The sequence below is a fragment of the Aulonocara stuartgranti genome, assembly GCF_965226115.1.
Source record: "Aulonocara stuartgranti genome assembly, chromosome: 6".
Taxonomy (NCBI): domain Eukaryota; kingdom Metazoa; phylum Chordata; class Actinopteri; order Cichliformes; family Cichlidae; genus Aulonocara; species Aulonocara stuartgranti.
Genome location: NC_138944.1, coordinates 3,864,222 through 3,875,157, shown reverse-complemented (window position 1 = coordinate 3,875,157; position 10,936 = coordinate 3,864,222).

The following is a 10,936-nucleotide window of genomic DNA, read 5'->3' as shown; positions in this document are numbered from 1 at the left end:
ATGTCTGTGTGACTTAAAGGATGAGCCGGACAAACCTCTTAGCTTGCACTCACTAAAGTAAACAAGTTAACGTTTTCATAAGAATCACAGGTCAGTAAAAACTGTTTGCTTTACACGAAACTTTCACAAGCCTGAAAAAAAACAAAACAAAACAAAAAACATATAAGCCCTATGATGACATCAGTGGCATCGTGGGAAATGTAGGATCTACTGTTTTAAACCCAGGATATCGCAGCCTGTGGTGTTTTGATTTTGAGGGCTGTTTTACGAAATATGTCATATATACAGCATATCCAAGCACACATCAAGTACTAACTACAGACTACATAAAAGTGGTAATTACAGACTGACCAGCAGGGGGCGACTGCTCTGGTTGCAAAACAACTTCTGGTTAATAAATGGGGAAAACAGCCCCCAGCTCCCTCTCTGTGTGACCTCAGTGAGATCTCAGTTCCTAGTTTTAAAGTCTCAGTGATGGATACTTTATAAACCATGGATTTGTTGGTCACAGGTTGTCAGCCAATCAGTGTGGCGACTTTGTTTTCCCAGTCAAACTCACCCCTTGCTTTTCAAAACTCCAAGATGGTGATGGCTGAAAACATTCGGCTAACTAATGGGTGATGTTACGTCCATCTGTTCTGGGAATCCATCCTACCTCACAAATCATTTCTGCACATACGCTGCGCATATGCACAACACAAAACCCAAATTAACTTCATTTTTTAACCCATTGTAAATATTTCTTATGGTTATGGTTTGGATTAGTCAGAAGTCACGGTCAAATTATAATACAGGTAGGACGATTTGCCAAAGTAGGACGGTTTCTTAGAACACCATCTTTTATATACAGTTTGTAACCCCAACCTATGAGACCGAAATGAATTAAGACTAAAAATTTGGGTTTCTGTAATGAGCACTTGAGGCTGAATCCCAACCAGAGTGTATCAGACAAATATTTGAAGTATCACACAGCACTACCTTTACCTCCACTAACTGGAGTCACTGAACTGGACCTGTCTGTCAGACCTTTAATGGAAATATCTGACAAATAATTTGACTTGCTGTGACGTAAAAGTGCATCCAAGAACTTCATGCTTCAGTTTTTGGTGGCTGATTTCTAGTATTTATTAGCACTTAGCACTTAGCACTAATTAGCATCTGTTTGTGCCATTGTGATGCACTTGTAAACGTCATATATGCAGCTTCCTAACAAAGCTTATTACTGTTAGCTGATGATTTTTACATTCCAGCCTATTGTTTAAATACAGCCACTTCCACTTCAGTAAAAATGCTAATAGTGAGGCTTTAGAATGTAGAGTTTAGAAACAAAAGGGCGACATCATAGTAACTAGAATTAGTCCTTTAGATTAGCATGTTTCTAACATGGAAAGGTAGGTTAATATTAACTTCCAAGTAATATAAATGGTGACTTTTTTATAACCTGCAAAGTCATAGCTAAAAAGCTGAGGCTCATCTTAAACACAGGTAAGTAGAAAAATGGACGAGCCAGCAAGCCACAAAGCTAATAAGATAATTTAACTGACAAAGACTTTGGAGTTTATATGAGTATAAGTCTATATTTAGAGTTATATTAGGACATCAAGCTGCACAACAGCCTGTGTTAATCTTATATTTATTTCCCCACCTCACTGGTTATTGGCTTCCAGTTGCCACCACAACTTTAAATAATAATCCTGAAAATCCTCTTGTTTAATATCTCTGTACAGAAGGACCGGGTGCATCATGGACAGTCCATCACAGGACTTTTTACAGTGTTTCTCTACTAAATGCAGTGGAAACATAAGGTCAACAGTGAAATGGAATCAGAATTGCTGTTTACTACATTTGAGCAGTGGGTGAAAAAATAAGATGTGTAAAGACATTTGTGTTTATTTCGCAGTTTAACAAGTCACCTTCTTTGGCGCTGTGACACCAACGCTGTGTACGCCACTGCTTTTTAGCAGCACTCTGGCTCACATGTTGGCTAATCAGTGTAATTAAAGTTGGGCGAATTCATGTGTGTCAGTGGTTTATAGAGTGGGTGTCTCCCATCACTGGTGTTTCATTGAATTATGTCTCTGACACTCCCTGTCTCAGTCGTCGGAGACAAACTCACTCCCCACCAGCTTCCACCTGCTGTTTGCAAAGCATTGATTGATGACCCATTTCTCTCTGTCGGTTTTCTTGTTTCATCAGCAGAAAAAAACCCTCTGCACTGACGGCAGGAGACAAGTTCTGTATCAAAGCTTCCCAGTGAGTCCTAAACCTCCCTTATATTTGTTTTGAAGCTGTTAAAATACATCCATTATTGTGCTTTTTGCTTCTGGGCCCACATGTCAGGCTGGAAAACTCATAATGTTGCCTTCAAGTACCAGAGATAGAAAGTTAGGCACAGAAAATAGGTACAAAATAAATTAAATTAACCTTCCAACCATATAAAGATACAGGAGCCACCGTGATGTCATCACTGAATAGTGAAATCCATTTTCAAGCCTCATTCATTGAACTTATATATATATCACCTGTTTTATTCCTTTAGTTCTCAGACTAAACAACGCTTCAGGAAATCATTCCTGCCGTTGCCTGTGAGAGTGTACAATAACTCATATTTCTGTGACAGGTGAACACACCTGTCTGGCATAAGATAAGAATGCAATTTGTATTACTTTCTTAGTTTGAGCAAGAGATTAATGCAGATCAGTATTATTTTTTAGTCTTTTTTAAGTTAACCTCATTTTTATTAATTATTTTTCTTTGGTTTTTCTCACAATATAAGGCCCTCACTATGTCATATGTCTATCTGTCTAATCTAGAAGAAATGACAAATCAGTGCACTCTTTTACTTCGCAACATCTACTTTTTGACTCTCACAGGTACTTATAGTTACCTTAAATAAGCTATCATACCTACAGTGACAGAAAATGAATTTTATGCAAGCGTAGTTTGAATAAATGTGATGGACTACAAACAGATAATCCATCCAGCTTCTCTCTGAGCTGTAGTGAACACGTTGCCTAAAAATGGTAAGATCTAGCTGAAAACAACAACAACAATAACACAGAAACACTCAAAATGCTGAAGTTGAAGCTTGAAAAAGGTTGAGTTCAGAAGTGAGCTGATGGCTTCAAAGTGGCTGTCAAGTACGTATATGTTTGAACACAGCCAACAGAACTCCTTTCACTTTTTCTCTATTTGTACAGAAAACTGTAAAACAAGATATCATAATAACTGACAACTCAAACTGGTAACACAGGTCCCAGTCGCCCAGCCAAGTGAACACAAACGCACAGGATGTGCTAAAATAATAAAGAGAACTGGCTCTGCTGCATTACAGTGACTGACATCTTCCATCATAAGTCATTTCCAGCATCAAAACCAGCGTGTAATTGTGTCATTGTCACTCATCAATATGCATACCAGCAGATCCCATTCTTAAAACTGACTCATGCTGGCATCTGTAAATGTTTGGTGACGCAAGTTATTGAAGTTCTTAAATACATAGGTGAGCGCATAGGAAACAAGGAGTGGCCGCTAATCCGCTCCAAACGTTCCACAAAACGTCGCGTTTTGAGCGCGCACACCTGGGTCCTGCTGTTGCTGACTTATGTCAGACTTGGAGGAGGTGTTGAGTTACTTTTTAAAGCAGGACGGTGGTGAGTGGTGTTCCCCCGTGGCTCACGAGGAGCGCTGAAGGCAACGCGAGCTGAATTCTTGAGAAGTTTCCTGAGAAGACAACCTGTTACCTGAACGGCAACCGACTACTTCCACTCCCTCTCTGGCCTTTCATCTCCTGGAGCGTGCTGACAAGCATCGCACATCCTGTCTGCCCTTACACAAAACACCAAGCAAACACCTACCTGAGCCAAAAGCGGACACACCCAAGCAAGAGCTAGCATATGTGTACAGTAACACACACACACACACATGCACACAAGCACATGGGTGCAGAAACAAGCAGAGACAGAGTGAAACTAAACAGATGAGTGAAAAAGAGAGCTTGTAAATACACCCACACATTACACCCCTCTGACAACAACATTTGTGTTGACTGATGATGACTGATGAAGAGTGATTTAGGACACAGATTCAATCAAGCAGAGCTGAATACAAGATTGGCTCTGGACTTTTATTTTTTATGCCTTTGCTTTGCTTGTAAAAACTTCCTGTTGCATGTTATTTAACATCGCTCTTGCTCTGAGGTGCAACTTTTAACCAACAAAAAAAGTAACTCTGATAAAATTACATCTGTCTGGGTCTGTCGTTCTCTAAGTGGGTGCAAATAAGATGGTGTAAACCACGCACGTTCGAAGATTTCATTAACTTATCAACATGGTGTCTGGGCACTGTGATGGATTTCAAGTTGCGTGGACACCAGACCCAACCTTTACCTCACCTATGTGAACACAGACACACACAGCGCCAGGCGGCGGGCCTCATCTAAAGCCACGCAGGCCAAGTTTGTAATCCGTGCCATGTGAAGCGGAGGGCCGGCCGGAGAAAAATGAGGGGTGTTAAGGGACGGAAACAGCTGGTGAGAAGCCCAGAGCATATTAATCTGACGGGGGAGACAGGATGGCAGCAAAAGAGGACGTCTAATAAAACATGGTATTAAAGGTGTGTGTGTGTATGTGTCTGTGTGTCTTCCTGGAGGATTACTGGTGAGTTATTGCAAAAAAAAGTTGGGTGTCTGTGTCCATGCGGCTACTACACATTTAAAAACTTTCTGCATCCTGCATTCAATCTGAGAGCATTTTTGGGGGCCGTGCGCTCAGTTTAAAGCTGTTAGGAAATCTGTGATTATCTCAGCCGATAAACCCAGCAAGGGAATTTTTAACAACATTTTTACAACCCTTCGCACACAGCACACACACAAAAAAGGGGGTTTTGAAAATTAGATAAAATAAAGCAATCCAAATTTTCTCTGAGCAATTAAAGTTCCGGTTAAAAGGCAGAGGTGGAAGATGGGAGGGGAAGCTGGGCGGCATCAGTCGCACAGACAGTAATGACGGCGCCACTGCTGTTTAACAATCAAAGATGGGAGGCGGGGGCTCGCGAGGAAGTCTGTCCTTGAAAAATACAGGTGTTTGGTACAATCAAAGCTCAGCTTGCAGAAATGACTGGGTTTGAAGTTGAAAGGGGAGGCAGGAGGGGAGGGGGGGGGGGGGGGGGGCCGTGGTGGTGAGTGAGTCCATGCATGAGAAAAAAAAGTGAGTCAGAAGACAACTGTGGGCTGGTCTCTCCTCTGGGATTTTGAATAATTAACAAGGATAAGGAAGTTGACTACTAGGTGCTTACTGTTTACTTTGCTTGGATTTTTTGTTGCATGTGGAGGGGAAGTGAGGCTTTAGCTGGCCTAGCTCTCTGGAGGCTGGCGTGTTCGCAGGAGGATTTGTCTGAGACACGAGTGTGGTTCCCGTGGGACTAGAGGCAAGTCAATCAAGCCACAGGCCAGTAAATCGGAATCAGAACCAGCTTAATATTGTGGAAATTCTGTATACAAAACACGTGTTCTTTAAGGAAAGTCCCACACTGAAATAAACTCACACACTAACTGCGAGCCCCAAAATTTCAAGACTGCTGTCTCATGTAAACTGCTTTGACCTTCAGAAAGCTCACAAAACTAGTTCCTGCCTAATTACTGTAATTAGAAATACAATAGATGCTAACAAGCAAGAAACAGAATGTTGATACGGTAAAATAGTTATAACACACATAGTAAGAACCACTTACAGACATAAAGAAACTGTTTTTTTAGTACAGCGTATGTGTTAGATACTACAAACTCCAACATGCAAAAATGACAGTCTGTGGGGATTACCTTCTTTATTTAAACCTCCTCTAAGCCCGAGGCTATTTTTTAGAGTTCCCACATGAAAAAAGGAAAAAAAAACATTCCCAAATTGAGGCTCCACAACTGTGAGGCCAAATTTGAAATCTCTGGCTTTAAGGATAACAGAGAGTTCAGAGAAACATAAAAAGACTAAATGACTGTATTAAAAATTTATATTTTTGTAACATAATCTACCTCCACCAGTCAAAACTCACAAACAGGGGTTCTTGAGCGTATCTCTGCCAGATTTGATGCAATTGTCAAAAAACACCCTGATTTAAATCAAAAGTCTCACATTTTATAGTTAAAATAAAACTGTAACACTTTTTTTATTTACATAAACTATAAAGAAAAAAAAACTAAACAAGCCCATTCAAGCAAACCACAGCATGATTAGATTAACTGTGTATAAAACTGCATCTCTGTTGGACACAAGCTCAGAGACTTTTACATCCGTTTTCTTCCACTTAGTTGAGTTTTGGCTGGAGCCTATCCCAGCCGCCACAGAGCGAGAGGCAGGGTACATCCAGGACAGGTCGCCAATCTATCACAGGGCTAAGACAGAGACAGACGACCATTCACAGTCATACCCAGAGTTCATTTAGAGCCACACCTTTGGACTATGAGAGGAACCTCAGTTCCTGGACAGAACCTATGTCTAAAACACAAAACACCACATAGAAAAGAACCAGCCAGTGGATTAAAACCAGGCCATTCTTACTGTGAAGCGATGGTGCTAACTACCGCACCATGAAACCTGAACCATAAAATAACAGCCATGAAATACAGGGTTGTTCTTTTTTCTGACGAAACAATTAAAAATATGTTAAATATCATTTTACACATATGAGTTATAATTTGAATCAATTTTGCAACATCTGGCATTTTTATGCATTCGGGTTTTTCAGAAAAAGAATAATGACATCGATGATGTCGAAGTCTCAAAAACTCACAACAACTGCATTAAATATGATCCACTTGGCATGCTAGGGTTAAAGCCAGTCGTCCCAGTCCCAGGAGGATTGAATCAGGATTTTAGCCAAATCACACACGCCAATCATCAAGAAGGAGATTTTCATGCTATGTCAGTCGGGGTCTGGGTTAACAATGACCTCCACTGATTGTGTCGACAACAGAGTGCAGTGGAAACTGTGCTACTGTTGGTGAAAAGCCAAATATGAGGAAATGGGGAACGCATAGCTAGGCAGCATCGGTTGGCAGTCTGTAGGATGACTTTTAAAATCAAGAAGAGGAAACAAGTGAAGAGTCAGTAGACTTGGTGAAATCAGGAAGTTTAGAAAAGTATTCAAAAGACAAGATTAGCAAAGAAAATGTGGGATAATCAGGGAGAGAAAGAAAATGACTAGGCAGCAAGATTGAGCTGCCTAGTCATTGTGCAGCAGGTTAGGGTGATTAAGGACAGAGATGGAAAGGTACTAATGACTTAAGAGAGTCTGCAGAGAAGATGGAAGGAGTACATCGAAGAGTTCATGAATGAAGAGAATGAGAGTGAGGAGAATAGACAGAGGAGAGTTAGTGAATCAATACGTGGAGGAAGTGAGGGTAGCTGTGAAGAGGATGAAGAGTGGAAAGGCATGTGGTCCGGGCGACATACCTGTGGAGTTATGGAGATGACCAGATGGCCAGATGGTTTGATACAATCTCAGAGAGTGAGAGGGGCACCCGAGGAATGAACAAGGGTCATGTGCAAAACTGCAGGAACTACAGAAGGATAACGCTGATGAGCCATAACATGAAGACATGTGACAGAGTTGTTGAAGCTAGGTTATGAGAAGAGGTGACCATCAGCGACCAGCAGTACAGCTTCATGCTGAGAAAGAGCACAACAGATGTGCCGCTTTCTTTGAGAGTGTTGATGGAGAAGGTCAGAAGGCACTTCACTGTGTCTTTGAGGATCTACAGAAAGCATATAGGATGCCAAGAGAGGATCTGTGGTACAGCATGAAGAAGTCAGGACTGGCAGAGAAGTATGCGCGGGTGGTGCAGGACATGTAGCAGGTGGAAAAGAGCCTGGAGAGAAGAGGAATGAACCTCGGTAAAAGCAAGACGGAATACATGTTCGTGAATGAGAGGGAGACAAGTGTAACAGTGAAGTAGCGGGAAACAGAGGTAGTGAAGGCAGTGGAGTGTAAATACCCATGCACAAAGGAGGTGAAGAAGAGCATGCAGGCAGGTGGAGATGAGTGTGGGGGGTAATTTGTGATAGAAGGATGGGAGCGAGAGTGAAAGGGAAGGTTTACAAGTATGGATTGAAGAGGGTGGCACTGATGAAAAGACAAGCGGTCGAGCTGAAAATGTTCAGGTTTTAACTGGGAGTGAGCAGGACGGACAGAATTAGAAATGAGTACATTAGCAGGACAGCTCGGGCTCAGGAAGACAAAGTTAGAGAGATAAGGCTGAGATGATTTGAGGAAGAGGAATAGTGGATATATTCATGGATGTGAAGGAGGGTTGATGTGACGTAGAGTGATGCTGGGGACAGAGCTGGAGGACGATCATTTGCTATGGTGGTCCCTACGGGGGGCATTCGAAAGAAGAAGAAGAAGATGTAGAAAGTGTGATGTGGTTGGTCTTTATCTGACGCGTCAAAGGTGCAGCAGTGGCTCAGAAACTCAGTAATAAAGTAAAACATCAACACTGGAGGCAAAGCTTCCTTTCAAGAATGTTTAAGTAACCAAAAATATATTCATGTACACACAGCATAAAGTCACACACATATACATAAAAATAAAAAGATAAAAAATATGTAAGCAGTGACAGAAATAAAAACTGTCAAACAAGCTATCCAAACACGTTTAAATCATTAGGAGAATTTGTAAGCCCCCGCTCGAAATCTCTCTGTAATTAAATGTTATTAAGCAGTCTCTTTCTAATTGTGCTGCATTGTATTCATGAGGAAATATGCTTGACTATTTAAAGATGTCGGTAAACACCATTTAGGCGTGGTGTGTGGTCTTCAGTTTAGTGGCCTGATTTCTTCTGTGAGCGTAAAGGATACTGAAAAAAATCTGCAATATTATCCACATTTTAATAAAGATTTATCAAAGCAGGTTTGAGATGTTGCACTTGTCCCTGAAGTTACATCAAAATAAAACACGTTCAGATAAAAAAAACTTGTGTTAAAATAAGAACACTGAGGGGGAAAAGCCCCTGATCTTTAAAGCTTCGAAATGTGCTTAAATCTAACAAGCTGTGTCCTGAATCAAGATGTTCTCAGTATTAGTCAACCACTCTGTGCTTCAAATCCACGCCGTGCTTTCGAGCTCAGCGTTTGTAGAGCGCCGTTCTAGAGAAAAAGGGAGCAGAGAGGGTAGGAAGTCACTTCCCGCCGGCCTGTCTGTGGTCTGTGTTTGTCAGTTGATTTGAAGCTGCTCCACCAACATGCTGTGACAGGAAAGGAATTAACTCAGAGAGGAGACAAAATTTAAAATAACACCTCAAAGGCAGAAGATGTTAAAAACTATTAAATGTGTGATGCATGTTCAAAGCCACAGACTGAACTTTGACATGTTACAAGAAATGCAACATTTAGCGTGTTCTTTAAAGCTTTTGTTTGAGTTTAATCAGCATGTTAAAGAGAGACAGAAAAGAGCTTTCAAGTAGATCTGTGCAGTTCCCATGTTTTAGTCTGAGCCAAACCAGCTTTAGCAGGGTGACCTGATCCCGCCTGGCCAAACATGAAGCAACGAGCAAGTGGATCTGAAACAATGTGCGACGCAATAAAGACAGAGAGTCCTTATAAAGAAAAACCTCCACTAACAAACGGGAAATGAAGTGATTTTTAGTATTAAAAGGCACATTTTCTCATACATTCATACAGAGTCTGTTTTTATGTATTTCTGCTTCACATCCACACACAGTTAAGCAGTTAAACCTGAGTACCTGCAGACAACATGCAAACTCCATTTCATGTTCTGCATGACTATAAAGTGTGTAAGTATGTATCATGTGTATCGCTCGCGGTTTAGATTCAGCGTTTTTCTTTAACATTTGGTTTCATTTGTATACATCAGAACTGCGTGGTTAGGTTTAGCTTTAATTATTCTTAAAGTATGATGCGTCAGGAGTGACAGCGGCCTCGCTTTTCTTGATGATTGTGTGTGTCACCGTGACGTAGGTGTCAGTATTTGACGCCCTGGGAATTATTAAGCAAATCTTACTCATTTTTCCTGCCTTGACCGTCGTGCGTCTCTTTATCAGTCAGAGCTCACTTCACCTACTCCGGGTGAGTCTGCTGCCCAGAATTTAAAATGTATAGAAAAATATGACCATACAACTCCAGTATGTTCACATTTACACTGAATGTCTGTTAAATCCTGTACAGATTATAAACTCTTACAAACCACTTTTAAAGCGTTACTTGGCCTCAGTCAGTGGAGGATTTAACCCCATGCATGTTTGGGTCTATGATGACCAGTCTTTGCTTTTGTTTCCCCAACTGTGAATCATAACATTAGATGAAATTTATTGTCTTTAAAATCTCTTTTTATTCTTTTATTGCCTTAATTTTTACTTGTAGCAGGTTTTTGTTTATATTTGACTTCTTTATTCCTCATTATTTGTTTATTCACTTTATCATTTCTGCTTTTCTATAATTTAGGTTTTTTTTATTTTGATGTTGTAATATATCTTCTTTTTTTGTAAAAGAACATTTTAACAGTGTTTAGAAACTGCTATCAGTTTATTGCTGTTATCAATGTTTTTTTAATTACAAAACTCATCACACATGCTTCCAGTTGTAATTTTTTTGTCCAGTTGAACTGACAGAGAAAAACTAAAATACTGATTTGTTACACGTAATAATTATAACCACATTTATTATTCTTAATTAACTGTATCATTTATTAACTGTTGTTATCATAATATATTTATAATTTTTTGATATTTTGATATAAACACATAAATAAAAACAATGGAGGTTTTTAGGTTTGGACCTCAGGAGGACAGATCTATTTATTTGAATTAATTTCTGTAAAAAATAAAGACAACAAAGACAGATTTCATGCTTTAATGTTTTTTTGAAAACTACGACCAGTCAGTCTATAAGGAAGATTTTAAAATAAAGGTGTTTTTCTGGCACTAACA